Here is a 19,361-nt window from a genome sequence, read left to right as displayed (position 1 = left end):
AAAGAGTCGGACACGACTGAGCGACTGAACTGAACTGAACTGGGACATGGAACAATCATCGTGTCTCATGAATCACAAGGTTTCTTTTCTCCTTGGTCCCACTTCAGTTCATTTCAGTCACTCAGCCATGTCCGACTCTTTGAGACCCCATGAATTGCAGCACGACAGGCCCCCTGTCCATCACCAACTCCCGGAATTCACCCAGACTCACAACCATCAAGTCGATGCCATCTAGCCATCTCATCCTCTGTCGTCCCCTTCTCCTCCTGCCCCCAATCCCTCCCAGTATCAGAGTCTTTTCCAATGAGTCAACTCTCCGCATGAGGTGGCCAAAGTATTGGAGTTTCAGCTTTAGCATCATTCCTTCCAAAGAATACCCAGGACTGATCTCCTGTAGAATGAACTTGTTGGATCTTCTTCCAGTCCAAGGGACTCTCAAGAGTCTTCTCCAACACCACAGTTCAAAAGCATCAATTCTTCGGTGCTCAGCTTTCTTCACTTACACAATGCCAATTGAACCTCCATTTGTTTTCCAGGCAAAACATTTCTATAAAAAATCTGTAACATGTTCCCCACTGTTTGAGAACTGCTGCTTACTTAGCTCAGGAGCTGAAGCACCTGCTTTTCTTCCTTAATGCTCATTCCTTTATCAGTGCCCTTGTTCTTGTACCTTGTTTCTTTTAGGTACTTACCCATGAATTATTACTTTTCAGATAGCTCAGCCTCTCCATTTGTGGATTTTGCTTTGGCATCTAGCTACTGTCTCTGTATCTTTTATATTTAACAAGCAAGTACATGAGTGAAATGAGTTATATTCTAATGTTAGCATTCTGTTCACCTCCCACTCCACGCCCTTCAGACTCTCTGCCGCCATGTCAGCAAGTGGTCTATTAAAGGCTCCAATGCACTGACTTCTCCATTCCCTAGCCCTTTATCCCACCAATCCTTGACTTTCTTACTTGAGATCTCTATAGATTCTGATACTGTACTCTCCTGGCTTCCCAGCCTTCTCTAACTTACTCTATTGCAGTCTACTTTGCTGCCTCCATCCTCCGGGCATACCTTAAATGTTTGGTGGAATTGTCTATCTTTGTCCACAGGCTCATGATTCCTGCAGTTCTATTTTCAACTAGGTATTTCTCCAGACTTTCAGATTCTGGCATCCCAGACCTGCACAATCCAACTGCTTGTAGTCATTCCCATCTGGTTCTCCCACAGTGACATTAAAAAATACAATCACAAGTTAATGGTCAACACATTCGAATCTTTGCTTACTACCTCCCTTATGGTTCTCTCTTACCCTCATTATGTTTTTTATAACCCCATCCAATTTGTATTCTTGACAGTAAACAAAGTCAATCTGATTAGCTTTCTGAATTGTTCTTAATTTTTTGCTAATCCCAAATAGATATTAAAAGAGATTATGGAGACCAAGATTTCCCAATGGGATTTCCAAATGACTGTCTTTCCCCTAGTCAGGAATTTTTCTTTCTCTGATCCCACTGTGGCTCAGCATTTTGTTCTGTGAGTATTTTCCCTAAGGGATGCAGTGCACATTTTTCTCATTTAATGTACAATTCTCAGTACTTTTTTTTTAGCAACTTTTAAAATATGGTATCTGAGATAGATTGCTGTCTTGTCAGAGAACAATACTGATTTCAAGGAGCAGTGTGATGTGATAAGTAGATTTATATATGATATTTACTGCATTCAAATCCTGGTCCTACTACCTACTTACTTTACTTGGCAAATATGGGCAATTAATTTAATCTCTCTGAACCTCTGTTTTCTTATCTGTGAAGCAAGATAACTGATAGGTCATATTCTTCAGGATTCTTGTTAGGAATAAATTACAGTTGATCCCTAAACACTATGGGTTTGACCTGTGCAGGGTTACTTGTACGTACATTTTTTTTTTTCAGTATTAAATACTACAGTATTACATGATCCATGGTTGGTTGAACCCACAGAATCAGAATTGAGTATACAGTGGAACCAAATATACAACCACATATAAAATTATTGAATATTTGTGGATTTTTGTCTTCAAGGAGAGTCAGCACTCCCAACTCCCATTGTTCAAGGGTCAACTGTAGTTAATGTGGTTAAATATATGGTCTGGCATGAAATAAGATGTGCTAAAAAAAATTGTGTATATAGCAAAACAGATAGAAACAAATCAGGCTTTAAAGCTGTATATAATCCTGATACAAGTTTATAATTCTAAGAGGAAGTCTACATATTATTTTCCAACTTAGTAATGCTGGCTTGCATTTCAACTTACTCCTGCTAATGGAGTGTGGCCAGGTGAAATGTGGTGCTTGAAACTTTGTTGTCTGTAGGAGCCTTTTCCTGGGTGTCCTCATGGCTCCCGATAGCCCACTTCCTTTGGGGCTCTGCCCCATTGACTGCTTAGTGCACAGTCTTCTCCTCTTTCTTTCCTGTGCACCTACCCTCTTGTTTATGTCCATTTTCACCCTTCTATATATTCCCTGACATTATATGGGTTTAATGCATGTGATCTATTAAACAAATATTTAAAGTCTGTCATCCACAACTAAGACTTTTCTTCCACAAGAGTAGTGTCTTTTCTGTTTACTGATATATCCCTAGACCCTAAAACAGTGCCTGGCACATAGAAATTGCCCACCAAATATTTGTTCATCAAGTTTAATATGTTCATAGCAAAACTCAGTGAATTCTGGAGAACAAACTGTTTCTCCTTTTTTGTGTAACATGTAAAGAGCAACGGTTCTTAACCTGGGGTCAGTAGATAAAATTCAGCATGCCCTTGAACTTGAGTGGAGAAAAAAAAATTCATCTCCTTTCACTAACCCCTAATTGAAATTTAGTGTTTATTTTTAATAAATGTAGGCAACAAAGAGCAATAGTATTATAGGTACCTATGATTTTGTTATCAGTAGATACAACAGATATTTTTATACCACATTATAGTTGTTGCAAAAGTCTCAAAACATTGTTTACATTCATCACTGCTTCAAAATTATAGTACTTATGAGACCTGTCTCTTGATAGTGACATTTAATATAATATAAAGAAGCACATTTATTACTATATCAGAAAAATCATAATTGGATTCTTCACAATCCTGTCTTATTTTATGCAATTAAGAAACCTCCTTCTGAGGAAGCATCTATCGCTTTACTAGATCATCAGAGGGATCCACAGCACACAGAATAAACTGAACCTTGGTATAGAAGCCTAGGAAGGGAGGTGATTTATTTGTCCAGTTCGTATAACTAGTAAGTGGCAGTTACGGAACTAGAACCCAAATCGGGTTGTTTTGTGTACCCTTGTTGCTCTTTGTGGTCAGCTTTGTAAGGGAAGGGGATGTTCACACACAGTGGCAGAAGAGGTACTTCCTAGAGTTTTGCAGCATAGTGGCCTTGACAGAGTTTTAATCCTATGTCTACTATTCTTTCTCAATACCTGCTTCGTAAATCTTATAATACTTATTCATATGAAAAGAATAGTTAAGTATTCCACATTCCCTTCCATCTAACTAGTATGTGGGTCAGCCACCTGGGTTCAGTCATGCCAGAATGTGAGGATTAAAAAAATATCAAACTTGAGGAAAGCATCTCTCACTGGATGAAAGTTACAGCTCTTGGTTGCAATTTCTTAACTCTTTGGGTCACTGGAGATTTCATGGTCTGTGCTTTTGTTGATGTCCTGTCCAAATTCTCTTGAGTGTAATTATTTTCTGTTGACCTCTGAGCCTGCATTTGTTTCACTTGGATATAACATCCTTCATTTAGGGTTCTAAATTGTTTTGTGGCATTTATATGCATAGTTAAACAGTTGGCACGCATCAGTGTAGATTTTTTTATTTCAAAGATACAAGCTCATGTATATTTCATATTACAGTTGAGTATATAATAATTCTAAAGTACACATAGAAAAGTGAATTAATAACTAAGAGACATGGATATAAAATACAGGGTAAATATATGTATGCGCACACACATACATATTTATTTATGAGTGAATGATGGAACTGAAACTTGGATCTGCATTATCAAATTCCGAAGTATGATACCTGCATCATCTTCTAACACATATGTGATTGGTGGAAGCACTAAGCTATAGCTGTATGTGGCATGTGGGAGTGTGAGACATTGGAAAAGATAAGCTGGAAAATCAAGAAAAATTCTTTAAAGATTAGTTTTCAGTATAGTTATTAATGCACATTGTAGTAATGCATTAATTTACTCCTTGAAGAATGTTTCAACATAGGATCCAGACCTTTGGTAGAAATGACTAGGCATTTGCCTGCAGCTCCTGCCTAATTGTACAACCATAATTGTTTGATTTTAAAGGGGGAATTTCTCTGAATATACAGCTAGCAAGCTGGAGGTACCAGTAGGACATTTGATTGCATAAAGATAGGAATTGTTCCGGGGGTATAGTACAGTGGGTGCCTTGTGGGGATGAGTTGCTTGTGGGATGATGGCTTGGCCTAAATGAAGTTCGCTGGCCTATTTGTAGCTTCCTTCTTAAATAAATGCAGCATGTGTCTGTGCATTCTTGGTTTCAGAGTCAGCCTTTCCTTCTCAGGTACACCCTTTTCCTACCTTACAGACCAGTATAGCTCACTAAAGGGCACTGAAACGACTGGTTAGCATGTGACTTTACCTGTTATGCAGTAGTTTTTTCTCCCCTTGTGTCTTCCAACAGTCCTTCCAACATCATTTCTTCAGCTGGAAATAATTAATGTTGGTCATGGCCTAGTCTCTCTTCTCTGTAAGAGCCATTCTGTGTCTTGAGTTTTATTTTGATTAAAGAAATGCTTAAGTAAGCTAGGGAACCATTTTCTAGGTGTTTGGACTTCATTCCCTCTCTGAAATGAAAGGATTAACTCAACCATCCCCCAGCTATTCATCATCAGAATATCCTCATGGAGTGTCCTCCATGGGCAAGTCAGGGTGAGACATCAAACTTCTTCCCTTAAAGCACCATGTCCATAAAAAGTTAGCTGGAGAAGTCACATAAGTTCAAAGGGTCATTGGAAGTTGGCATTAATTGGGAAATGTTCATGAAGGAATTGAAAACACTTGCAGCTAGAAATTCCATGTTTATGAAGGATGGAAAAATCCACTTAGTAGTAAAAGACATTTAAATGGATCTAATAATGACATGCTAGTAAAATAATGCTCAAAATTCTCCAAGCCAGGCTTCAGCAATACGTGAACTTCCAAATGTTCAAGCTGGTTTTAGAAAAGGCAGAGGAACCAGAGACCAAATTGCCAACATCCGCTGGATCATTGAAAAAGCAAGAGAGTTCCAGAAAAGCATCTATTTCTGCTTTATTGACTATGCCAAAGCCTTTGACTATGTGGATCACAATAAACTGTGGAAAATTCTTCAAGAGATGGGAATACCAGACCACCTGACCTGCCTCTTGAGAAACCTATATGCAGGTCAGGAAGCAACAGTTAGAACTGGACGTGGAACAACAGACTGGTTCCAAATAGGAAAAGGAGTACATCAAGGCTGTATATTGTCACCCTGCTGATTTAACTTATATGCAGAGTACATCATGAGAAATGCTGGGCTGGATGAAGCACAAGCTGGAATCAAGATTGCCAGGAGAAATATCAATAACCTCAGATATGCAGATGACACTACCCTTATGGCAGAAAGTGAAGAGGAACTAAAAAGCCTCTTGATGAAAGTGAAAGAGGAGAGTGAAAAAGGTGGCTTAAAGCTCAACATTCAGAAAACAAAGATCATGGCATCCGGTCCCATCACTTCATGGGAAATAGATGGGGAAACAGTGGAAACAGTGTCAGACTTTATTTTTGTGGGCTCCAAAATCACTGCAGATGGTGACTGCAGCCATGAAATTAAAAGACGCTTACTCCTTGGAAGGAAAGTTATGACCAACCTAGATAGCATATTCAAAAGCAGAGACATTACTTTGCCAACAATGGTTCATCTAGTCAAGGCTATGGTTTTTCCAGTGGTCATGTATGGATGTGAGAGTTGGACTGTGAAGAAAGCTGAGCGCCGAAGAATTGATGCTTTTGGACTGTAGTATTGGAGAAGACTCTTAGGGGTCCCTTGGAATGCAAGGAGAGCCAACAAGTCCATTCTACAGGAGATCAGTTCTGGGTGTTCTTTGGAAGAAATGATGCTAAAGCTGAAACTCCAGTACTTTGGCCACCTCATGCGAAGAGTTGACTCATTGGAAAAGACTCTGATGCTGGGAGGAATTGGGGGCAGGAGGAGAAGGGGACGACAGAGGATGAGGTGGCTGGATGGCATCACTGACTCAATGGACGTGAGTCTGAGTGAACTCCGGCAGTTGGTGATGGACAGGGGAGGCCTGGCGTGCTGTGATTCATGGGGTCACAAAGAGTTAGACACGACTGAGCGAATGAAATGAACTGAACTGAACTGAAATGAACTGAATAATGACACAAATACAGAGAGAGTACTTAATAATTTATTAAAAGATGTCCTCAAACATAATATATATATATAAACACTATATATATACATATATAAATATTATATATATACATATATAAATATTATATATATATATATATATACACACACACACACATACAATCAGCTATTAAAGAACACATTTAGTTTGGGAAAAGGAGAACAATGTTTAGAATCAGACTGACTCTCTCTGAGAAGTCTATCCTTGCTGGGACCTGTCACTTCAGGATAACCCTTATGTGTTGTTCTATACCCAGTAACTTTTACCCTATTCATAGGGTCAACTTAAAAGATGAGGAAAATATAGACTGTTAGACAATGTTCAGTGTTAAAAAATGGAAAGGTTAACAAAGTCTTCTCTGCCCAATGACTCAGGTTAGCTCACTTTGCATTTTTTTTTTTTCTTGTAAAAGAAATAGATTCAAAGTGCAGAAACAGGGGAAATGAGCTTTTAAGTAGGTGGTGGAAGAAAAACCACCCCGATAAAAATTATTAACAGTACTAAGAGGGCTCTGAATGCCCGACAAGGCATGTTTACCAGAAGAAAGATTGAGTTGGCTGGCACCTCCCAAATGTGCATACTCAGGAGTTAGGGACACATGTGCTTTTGTGTGTTTTCTCAGAGGAGTTTTTCAGATGCCTGCCTTTTCTAATCACAGGCATATTTTTAAATTGAACATAAGGGATTTCCATAGAGGACATAGAGATGTAAAGGTCCATTAGGAAGTTATCTGATATTTAAATGCAAAAAGACATTAAAATCCCACTACCTTTTCCATAGTTTGTTTTCTTTATTTGAAACAGTTGGGAATTAAAAAAAAAAAAAAAACTTATTTAAAAAAATTTTTTATAACCCTTTCAAGAAGTTCATTTTTGGACTGAGCTCAAACATACAGTCAGTAAGCCAAAAAATGGACTATTTTCACAAAGAGTTGAGTGATGGAAAGCAGAAACTGTCATGGAAAGTGTTATGTGAATACTCTCATTTAAAAAAAAAAAAAAAGAATGTGGATTGGAAGTAGGCATTTCTTTACTTTTTAAAAACCCTGGCAAGTTATTTCCCTTTGGAGAATGATCATTTGAGCTAATTTGCCTGCATTCCAAATATTATGGATCTTGTGACAGTATGCATGTATTTTTTTGACAAGTTTCCCCCTGGTCTGTGGGCAAACTCTGAACATATCTCAAGCAAAAGTCAAGGCTGTTCACACTGTAACTGGAGTGACTATCTTATTGATTTTGATTGACAGGCTTTTTTAATGTGTAATTCACTTGCTAATGTAAATTGTGAATATAATTTATATGTATACTTCCGTTAGCTCCCACTAAAATATGGCAGTAAGTTATATTCTTTGATGGACTATTCATAAATTATTTCAGCAGCTGTTGAAAAGCATAGGGCAGTGGTTCTCAAAGTTTGGTCCCCCTTCAGCATCACCTGGGAACTGGTTAGAAATGCAGATTCCCAGTCCCTAATGCAGGGTTACCAAATCAGAAACTCTGGGGGTGGATCCCAGCAATTTGTCAAGCTGTCTAGGAAGGGCTAACCATTGAGAACCTATGCTACAGAATATCATTAGGAGTTGCAGGCATAAGGCGAGCAGAACTATTTACTACTCTAAAAAGAACCCAAATATCTTTTGGAAAAATTTTTATCCTCGAGCAAATTTGCCTGAATAAAAGGCCATCCCATCAGTGATGGCTTTAACATTTTCACATTCATTCAACATAATCTAAGTGTTTGAGAATTCCTTAAATATTCATCATATGGATTGTTTAATTTGGGATGATTCTGACATGCTAGCTACTATTAATTTTCCAGATGCTAGTTTTGGATGCAGTGAGATTCAGAAAAAAATTTTAGTTCTGTTAAACAAAACTCCAAGAAGATCTCTGTTAACTTCAGCATTTGAGAAATATCCCCAAAGTGAGGATTAATGGTAATATCACAATGACTGAAAAATTATGGGATTACTCCACTTGAAAACAATCTTCCTTCTGTCATATGTAATTCTCTTCACATAACTTAGTAAAAAGGATTGAGAAATACTGTCAGATAATATCTATATCCTGACTAATAAATATATATAAAACCCTTACAATTATATTTAATAAATGCCATTTTATCATGCTGGGACTCCATTTCTCTTGGCAAGTTTTCATTGATTTCTATTGCCAAAAAGAAGGAAAGAAAAGCAGAGTTGCAGGGTAGAAAGAGGAGTCAGGGAATGCAATCTTTAAACCTGGTTCTGCCATGGGCACCGTGTAGATGTGAACAAGACATGTGACCTCTTGAGGTCTCTCTTTTCTCCTCTGTGAAATGGAAAGGTGAATTAAGATCTCCGAATCCTGCTTCAATTAGCCCTTATAGTATAACGGACTGTTATAAACACAGGGCTTAAAACAGCAACTATTCACTATTTCTTATGAGCTGGTAAGTGTTCTGGGTGGTTCTCTGATCTCAGTTGGTTTGACCAGTCTCAGCTGGACTCACTGTGTAGGACAGGGGAGTGGCTGGAAGCTGACCAGTCATGATGGCCTCGTGCGGTTTTTCATCCTCCAGGAGGCAATCTGGGCTTGTTCTCATGCCCATGGCAGGGTTCCAAGAAGACAGAAGCATGCAGTCTTTTGAGGCAGAGATTCTGAACTGGCACAACAATGCAGCTGCCTCATTCTATTGGCCAAAGCAGGTCACAAGGCAGAGGGATTCAAAATGTGGGGAAATAGATCCCCCTTTCAATAGAAGCCACCACAGAACTGCATGGCAGAAAGTATGCTACAAGAAAAAGAATTGAGGAAGCTTTTGCTGTAAGGCCACCTTCCTAGTTTTATAATACTGTGAAGTATCAGGAAATATGGTAAATACAAAGCTATAGAATGCTCACTGTGGAGTGTTTCAGGTGTACAGAAATACTTAGAAAAATGAAAGATGCAGAAAGGATATAACATATTTGTAAAAACTGGAGTAACCATGTTTTAAGCAATGCTTCTCTTTAATTATTGTCTGAATTTCATATAAAGTCTGCTTCATCAACTGGATAAATATTTGACTGCTGTTCAGTAAATTGCATTAGTTTACTTTAACTGTATGCTCAGCCTTATTCAGGCATCCTACATTAGGCAATGTAGTGTGTAATGCATCTCTGCAGGTGACCAGAGCTATTCTCTGTATGAGGTAAATTAAAACTCATATTTTAAAAATTAAACATTCTTGCACTTCATGATTTCAATATTTAATTGTAACCTGTGTCAAGGCCTAATCTCTGACTGAGTCAGGCATGAAATTAACCAAAAAAAAGAAAGAAAAGCAAAAGCATAGGAGTTCTTCTACACTGTAAAAATAATGTGGTTTCTTTAGTTGCACAGTGATGTTTATATCCATTTTATAAAAATGACTCCACAAGCCAATAAGTTGGGAGACTAAGTTGCCATATGTGGTAACAGTGACCTGTTCAGAAAAATCAGTAACCTGAACTGTTGTTTATTATTTTTCACAGGAAACCAAATCTGTGGTTTTTTTTTTTGTCATCTTTATTTATTTTTTTTTAATTTTATTTTATTTTTAAACTTTACATAACTGTATTAGATTTGCCAAATATCAAAATGAATCCGCCACAGGTATACATGTGTTCCCCATCATGAACCCTCTTCCCTCCTCCCTCCCCATTCCATCCCTCTGGGTCGTCCCAGTGCACCAGCCCCACCTCCCAGAATATTGGAAATAAAAGCAAAAATAAACAAATGGGACCTAATTAACCTTAAAAGCTTCTGCACATCAAAGGAAACTATTAGCAAGGTGAAAAGACAGCCTTCAGAATGGGAGAAGATAATAGCAAATGAAGCAACTGACAAACAACTAATCTCGAGAATATACAAGCAACTCCTACAGCTCAACTCCAGAAAAATAAATGACCCAATCAAAAAATGGGCCAAAGAACTAAATAGACATTTCTCCAAAGAAGACATACAGATGGCTAACAAACACATGAAAAGATGCTCAACATCACTCATTATCAGAGAAATGCAAATCAAAACCACTATGAGGTACCATTTCACACCAGTCAGAATGGCTGCAATCCAAAAGTCTACAAGTAATAAATGCTGGAGAGGGTGTGGAGAAAAGGGAACCCTCTTACACTGTTGGTGGGAATGCAAACAAATCTGTGTTTTTAAAGGGATAAATTATTGACCTTATTTTAAACAATGATAGATAATAAAGTAAATGTGTTGATATCCAAAGTAGAACAAAAATGAAATATATCCAATAGTGCATTTGTTAAAAACGTCATGTTTGTCTCCATTTATACTTTCTGTTGGTTTTTCAAAAATTTCTTGTATGAAAAAAAATCCACACAAGCTTTTTTAAGGAATATGTACTTACAAATATAATAATAAATGTTTGTTGCAAATTTTATTATCTACAACAATTTTCATAGAATTAAAAGATTGCATTGATCAAGAGAGGGATATACTGCATTAGAAGAGGCAATTGTTTGGAGGTTAGTTAGTAAAACTGGATAGCGGTAGGCCAGTGAATTCACAGCATCATGTACAGGTTACCAAGTCATGGTGATAAAACAGGTAAGTTAAGGATGATCACATTATTTTCTTCACCACAAGAGTGAGATGAACTGAAATGCTTCTAACGTTTGACAACATGGAACAGAGGGTTTAATTGAGCCTTGTTGGTTTAATTGTTTCCTTGGTTTAATGAGTCCCTTGCCATACAGTCGTATTATATGAAAAAGTCACAGGTAAATAGTAAGCAGGCGTGGAGGCATATATGTCTGTAGGTCTACCTTAGGAGCAGAGAAGGCAATGGCACCCCACTCCAGTACTCTTGCCTGGAAAATCCCATGGACGGAGAAGCCTGGAAGGCTGCAGTCCATGGGGTCGCTGAGGGTCGGACACGACTGAGCGACTTCACTTTCACTTTTCACTTTCATGCATTGGAGAAGGAAAGGGCAACCCACTCCAGTGTTCTTGCCTGGAGAATCCCAGGGACGGGGGAGCCTGGTGAGCTGCTGTCTATGGGGTCGCACAGAGTCGGACACGACTGAAGTGACTTAGCAGCTACCTTAGGAGATGAGTTTGTACAGTAAGCAAAGGATGTGGACACGAAGGGATGAATTTGTATATAAACAGGTTGTTCCAAGCCTGGGTGATCAAGGACAGTTTGGATTCTGCAGTCTTGATGCTTCTTCACTAAGTTTGGTTGCAAACATGCCACCACTGATTTTATATATATTATGCATATAAATGTATACATATGAAAAAGATTAAATATCTACAACATTTAAAATAGTTAATATTTAACAAACATTACCCAATAAAAATTAGCAAAACTTAGTAAGAATCTAAACATTATTATGAAAATACAGATTTAAACAACAATGAAATATAATTTCATACCCAATAGGTAGGCAATAATATAAAATCTTATAATATTGTATCTTGTACAAGATGTTGAGAAATAAGAACTCCTAAACTGTTTTGGAGAGGAATTTGATGATATCCAGTAAATGTAAATATTTACATATCCTTAGATCCTGCTTTTTCATATCTTTGTACTAGATTGTTTATCATACATTTATCTTAACAGTAAAAATTTGGAAATAGCAAAAAATATCTTTAGTTGTATTAATAGATTGTGGTAATTCTTATGTGAAATAATATATAGTGATTAAGTACATTAGAGCTATATATATATGAATGTGGATTAAAATAATGAAAGTCTTCAGCAAATATAAAAATGTTGTAAAATGATGTGTCTGGTAGGGAATGATTAAAGACATTTAGAAACATGCCATTCTATTCATGGATACATATCCTTGAAATGTATTAAAGTGTTCATGGAATTGTAAACACAAAATTGAACTACTTCCCTTCCTTCCTCCTTCCTGCATTCCATTTCTACCTTCCTTTCTCTTCTCCTTCCTTCCTTTTTCTTTCCTTTTCAAGTGAAACTGTAATGTTTTTAAAAATATCTGAAGAAATATTACTAAAGGTTCAGTTTTGTTAAAGATGGGTGTAGCAAAAAGTGTTTATCTCATTCTCCATATATTTTATAATTTAAGAAAAACATTATTTCTATTTTTTTCAGATTTAATGATTATTCCATATTGGTGAATCTTTAACATTTGTAGATTCCTCCCCTTCACTCCCCAATTAGGTTTCTGCCTTGTATCTAACTATTTAGGACCCAAACAAGCACATATGGTAAATGCCTGTTTCAGTGCCATGTTATAAACTACTTATAGAGGAACAGTTCTGGCTCTAACATCTGTATTATAAAGTATTCTACTGTATTTTGAATTTGGCATTCAGAAGTTGGCTTCTCTGAGTAAACAAAAGGGTGAATCATTATGTAATGCTTTCATGCCAGGAATATAAGAAAGATTGCCTACTGTTTTTTTCAGTATTTATACTATTAGTCAAAGATATTTCAATTAAAAACTGAGATATGCTCTCTGCTCTATGAAAATCACTATTATGTCTGTAAAAGCCTTGATCCAATAATCAAACTGGTTTTGGTGAATATTCATATTATATGATTTGCCACTGATGAGTGACATCTTCATTGATGTTCCTCTTCTTTACAGGATGCATACCCACAGTGGGTGCTTTTGTTTATAGCAACTACCCTGATCACACTAACACATAACTGTCTGCTTGTAAATTTAGCCGTGGAAAAATCCTGGCTGTAAAATCCAGGTAACCTAATGGGAGATGAGACAACTACCTGAGTCAACAAGAACCACTTGATCAGGTGGGAGATAGTGGCGACTTAGCTTCCCCCCGCCTCAATAAATTTTATATCGTCAGGTTTATGGAAAAACTGACTTGTCACAAACCTTTATCCAATAATTTTGATGGGGCATATAATTTATTAGAGTGTATTCCAGTGGTAAGTTCTGTAGTAACACATTATCTTAGAGAATTTGTAAAGCCCTCTAAGTTGTGTGTCTTGCAGATGAGGAAACTAAAGATTGGGTTTAAAAAATTGCCTGTGTTAAGCAATGAGGAAGTGGAAAGGTGGATTTCACCTGGTAAGGCTGATTTGAAAATCCACATACTTAATCTCTTTCCAGTGCTTTCTTCTAGTATCACTGTATTAGCAACAGTGAAACTCTCTACTATAGCAAAATATAGTATTACTGCTTATCATATAATGTTGGAAATTTTTGGTGCCAAATCCTAGGACAAACAATTTATGAAAGGAAAGGGAAAAAAAGTGAAAGAGATAAAATAATACGTCCCAGGAGCCAACTCTTTATCAAGGCAATACAATAATAAAGGAACAATCTTGTTTGCAGCTTTGTCATTTCCTCTCAAAGATTGTGTTGCTCAGATCATATTTTCATAAGCTGTCTCTAATACTTAAATTTGCATTCAAGAATACCTACATACATGAAAAAGCTTTTGAAGTTTTTAAATTTGTGATTAATAATAAACTTCAGAACTAGAAGTATTCATAACATACCTTCCTACACGGAGTTCCAGATAATATCTCTTTCAAGGTTTCTGGCATAAGTCAGGAAGACCAAGATGAGACCATCAAGTTCTTGTAAAGTCCAAATGACCTATTCATCTCTTTCCTTTGGTGACTTGAAAATTTTAGTTATCAATCTCTGGTTTAATCTGAATCAGTTGTTCTTTCATTCACAATTTGGGATTCACAATGAAAATACTAACTTCTGGTGCTTATGTTATATCTGTATCTCTCAAATTTTAGGTTGCTACTCATTAATGGTTTAGGGAAAACTAGTAGTTGTCAAAAAATAAGTAAGATAGCAAACAGCATTAAGAAAGAAAATAAAAGGAAATAGAATATGATAAATATCTTAGTATATGACTTATCATAAAGGCTTCTCTGGTGGCTCAGACAATAAAGAATCTCCCTGCAATGCAGGAGACTTGGAGTCGATCCTTGGGTATTCTTCAGTTCAGTTCAGTTCAGTTCAGTTGCTCAGTCGTGTCCGACTCTTTGAGACCCCATGAATCGCAGCATGCCAGGCCTCTCTGTCCATCACCAACTCCCAGAGTTCACTCAAACTCATGTCCATCGAGTCAGTGTTGCCATCCAGCCATCTCCTCTGTCATCCCCTTTTCCTCCTGCCCCCAATCCATCCCAGCATCAGAGTCTTTTCCAATGAGTCAACTCTTCGCATGAGGTGGCCAAAGTACTGGAGTTTCAGCTTTAGCATCATTCCTTCTAAAGAACACCCAGGGCTGATCTCCTGTAGAATGGACTGGTCGGATCTCCTTGCAGTCCAAGGGACTCCCAAGAGTCTTCTCCAACACCACAGTTCAAAAGCATCAATTCTTCAGTGCTCAGCTTTCTTCACAGTCCAACTCTCACATCCATACATGACCACTGGAAAAACCAAAGCCTTGACTAGACGGACCTTTGTTGGCAAAGTAATGTCCCTGCTTTTCAATATGCTATCTAGGTTGGTCATAACTTTCCTTCCAAGGAGTAACCACTCCAGTATTCTTACCTGGAGGATTCTGTGGACAGAAGACCCTGGTGGGCTATATAGTCCATGGGGCTCAAGGAGTCAGTCATGACTAAGCAACTGACACTTTCACTTTTCAAGGGTACATGAACGCAAGTATTATCTCAGATATATATGGATCTGGAATTCATGTAAAATGTGTTCCTTTCTGTATACCATGATTAAAAGTCAGAAAAGTTATTCTAGTAGAATTAACTGGATCTAATAAAAACATTTGGCTCTCTTTCAATCAGGTAAAGTCACAAGCACCCCTCAGACCAGTGGATTACTGTTCTTTGAAGACAGTTAAATAACCATTGACTCATGAGAAGTCTAATTAGAAAGCTGATAGAGATATTTCATCTGCTATGATTTCTACCTCCTCCCCCATTTTCAGAGAGAAAATTCCTCAAATGACTGTCCTAATTCATGACAATACAGTCATTTCTTCAAGCGTAAATTGTTATTTTTACCACTAAACTTTAGTCTATTGAATGGAGGAAAATAGTGAAGTCAGTTGTTTTGTATAACATGGAAAACAGAGCATGTGGATGGATTTCATCATTTTTTTGGTTAATTATTTTGACTCCAGGCAGACATAATTTAAATGTTATCTTGAACCACTAAAATAATCACCTCACTTCAGTTCAGTTGCTCAGTTGTGTCCGACTCTTTGTGCCCCATGAATCGCAGCACGCCAGCCCTCCCTGTCCATCACCAACTCCCAGAGCCTACCCAAACTCATGTCCATCGAGTCAGTGATGCCATCCAGCCATCTCATCCTCTGTCGTCCCCTTCTCCTCCTGCCCCCAATCCCTCCCAGCATCAGAGTCTTTTCCAATGAGTCAACTCTGCGCATGAGGTGGCCAAATTATTGGAGTTTCAGCTTCAGCATCAGTCCTTCCAATGAACACCTAGGACTGATCTTCTTTAGGATTGACTGGTTGGATCTCCTTGCACTCCAAGGGACTCCCAAGAGTCTTCTCCAGCACCACAGTTCAAAAGCATAATTCTTCAGCGCTCAGCTTTCTTCACAGTCCAACTCTCACATCCATACATGACCACAGGAAAAACCATAGCCTTGACTAGACAGACCTTTGTTGGCAAAGTAATGTCTCTGCTTTTCAATATGCTATCTAGGTTGGTCATAACTTTCCTTCCAAGGAGTAAGCGTCTTTTGATTTCATGGCTGCAATCACCATCTGCAGTGATTTTGGAGCCCCCCAAAATAAAGTCTGACACTGTTTCCACTGTTTCCCCATCTATTTCCCATGAAGTGATGGGACCAGATGCCATGATCTTAGTTTTCTGAATGTTGAGCTTTAAGCCAACTTTTGCACTCTCCTCTTTCACTTTCATCAACAGGCTCTTTAGTTCCTCGTCACTTTCTGCCATAAGAGTGGTGTCATCTACATATCTGAGGTTATTGATATTTCTCCTGGCAATCTTGATTCCAGCTTGTTGCTTGCTCCAGCCCCGCATTTCTCATGATGTACTCTGCTTATAACTTAAATAAGCAGGGTGAAAATATACAGCCTTGACATACTCCTTTTCCTATTTGGAACCAGTCTGTTGTTCCATGTCCAGTTCTAACTGTTGCTTCTTATATAGGTTTATCAAGAGGCAGGTCAGGTGGTCTGGTGTTCCCATCTCTTTCAGAATGTTCCACAGTTTATTGTGATCCACACAGTCAAAGGCTTTGGCATAGTCAATAAAGCAGAAATAGATCTTTTTCTGGAATTCTCTTGCTTTTTCTATGATCCAACAGATGTTGCCAATTTGATCCTGGTTCCTCTGCCTTTTCTAAAACCAGCTTAAACATCTGGAAGTTCATGGTTCATGTACTTTTGAAGCCTGGCTTGGAGAATGTTGAGCATTACTTTACTGACGTGTGAGATGAGTGCAGTTGTTTGGTAGTTTGAGCATTCTTTGGCATTGCCTTTCTTTGGGATTGGAATGAAAACTGACCTTTTCCAGTCCTGTGGCCACTGCTGAGTTTTCCAGTCACCTCAAGCACTCATAATAACTGACACTTTTGATTACTTATAAGCCAAAAGTTGTACTAATTCCCATTGTAGCTGGATTGTAAGAATCATGGAGGAAGGCATTCAAAACACAACTCCCAGGCCCCTCCCCTAGACCCTATAATTCACTTCTGTTATGGGGCCCAGGAACTTCTTACTTAGAAACATCTTTGACAATACTTGTTCTTTCCCTGGTGGCTCAGATGGTAAAGCATCTGCCTACAATGCAAGAGACCTGGATTTAATCCCTGGCTTGGGAAGATTCTCTGGAGACGGAAATGGCACCCCACTCCAGTACTCTTGCCTGGAAAGTCCCATGGAAGGAGGAACTTGGTAGGCTACAGTCCATGGGGTCTCAAAGAGTCAGACATGACTGAGTGACTTCACACACATACACTCACATGGGGCCCAGGAACTTCTTACTTAGAAACATTTTTGCCAATACTTGTTCTTTCTTTTTAAGTTGAAAAAAAAAAATTGTTTTAATTAGTATAGTAGATGTGAAGTGGTTTCTGTGGCTTTGATTTGCGTATACCTTATAGCTGATTTGTTCAGCATCTTTTCACGTGCTTTTTGGCCATTTGTATATCATATCTTTAGAGAAGTATTGATTAAAATCCTACATTTACCTTTTGAATTCTCCACGTCTCTTTTTGCACTTAGCCCTCTCTTTCCCTGTTCTCCTCATATGCTGTTATAATGGTGTTAATCATAATAACTGGGTAATGCCAGGCACAGTGCTAAGCACTTTAAATACATATGTTCTTTAATTCTATTAGGTTTTATTTCCATTTTAAAGATAAGAAAACTGAGACCCAGAGAAGGTTAAGTTGAATGTAGTTCATTAAAAACCAAGAAGTAGAGACTGATTTCAAAGCCAGTTCTCTCTGGTTTGAAAGTCCATGCTCTTAACCTCTGCATTGGAGGTCTATAGACTAGCTTCTGTTGCTAGCTTATACAGGGAAATTCTGTTTTAGATATGTACCATCTTATACATTTTTAATAATAAGTTTAAGTGACTGAAAAGGATGTAATTTCCCACATATTGTAAATATTATCATTTAAAAACATAACTGTTATATCAGTCTTTTAAATGTTTCCAAGGGACTCTAAATGCCATGGTGATAAGGTATCCAGAACCACTGATTTAAAAAATTTATGGACAATTATTATTTTTTTTTGCTTGAAATTGTATTTTTATTATATTACTTCCCCAGAATGTTATCATAATATAACATTTTTCATGCTTGAAAGTCTTTTATTGATCACTCAGACTTTCTGTATCAAAAATATGAATATAAATTAAAATTGAATTTTAAATAATTTCTTATAAATATAAAGCTGTCAGTGTTAAGGATTCCTTCTGATTGTGTTGTTAGTATAGCAGTCAGCTGTTAAAATCAAAAATAGATTACAGATTTTGAAAACTTATCAATAACTATAACAAGTAAATTTCTATTGGAAATACACCTTTTTAGTAGGATAGATGAAGCTGTTTTGATACCTTGATTAAAGGAGAATCTGTGCATAACAGTTTTTCAACTTGTCCCTTTGACACTCCAGAGCACTGTAATTATAAAATAATGCAACAAATAATGCAAAAAAATAAACAACAAATAATGACATGTGAAAAGAGTGCTTTTTCATTGTTGTTTTTCAGTTGAGAGGAGCTAATTTGAAAGGAGTTGTAGGGAAGGGAACCTGACTGGTGTGCTGCCTTTATCACATACACGAGCCCTCTAAAATAGGGCAAGTTTAGAAAAGGACACATATAGCAATAATGGACCTGGAAATTGATTCTTTCAAAATTATTCATCCATTTTACTCCTTACAGGTGCTCTGTGTACCCTGGGGGGTTGAAGGCCACTATACTGCACAAGATTAGTAAGTGAGGGAGTGACCTCTCAAGGCTCCAACCCAACCTCACTCAGTTCAGTTCAGTTCAGTCACTCAGTCGTGTCCGACTCTTGGCGAACCCATGAATCACAGCACGCCAGGCCTCCCTGTCCATCACCAACTCCCAGAGTTCACCCAGACTCACATCCATCGAGTCGGTGATGCCATCCAGCCATCTCATCCTCTGTCGTCCCCTTCTCCTCCTGCCCCCAATCCCTCCCAGCATCAGGGTCTTTTCCAATGAGTCAACTCTTCGCATGAGGTGGCCAAAGTACTGGAGTTTCAGCTTTAGCATCATTCCCTCCAAAGAAATCACAGGGCTGATCTCCTTCAGAATGGACTGGTTGGATCTCCTTGCAGTCCAAGGGAGTCTTCTCCAACACCGCAGTTCAAAAGCATCAATTCTTCGGCACTTAGCTTTCTTCACAGTCCAACTCTCACATCCATACATGACCACTGGAAAAACCAT

General features: G+C 37.9%; 1 long non-coding RNA gene across 2 annotated transcripts in view; it reads left to right on the top strand.

Annotated features, from left to right (window-relative positions):
• The window catches only part of LOC123334712, a 182,433-nt gene that overhangs the window by 118,679 nt on the left and 44,393 nt on the right, over positions 1-19,361 (top strand). The gene's annotated exons all lie outside the window — the stretch shown is intronic.

The sequence above is a fragment of the Bubalus bubalis genome, chromosome 8 (assembly GCF_019923935.1).
Source record: "Bubalus bubalis isolate 160015118507 breed Murrah chromosome 8, NDDB_SH_1, whole genome shotgun sequence".
Lineage (NCBI taxonomy): Eukaryota > Metazoa > Chordata > Mammalia > Artiodactyla > Bovidae > Bubalus > Bubalus bubalis.
The sequence above is the reverse complement of the archived record's forward strand: the minus strand, read 5'-3'. Positions and strand labels throughout refer to the sequence as shown.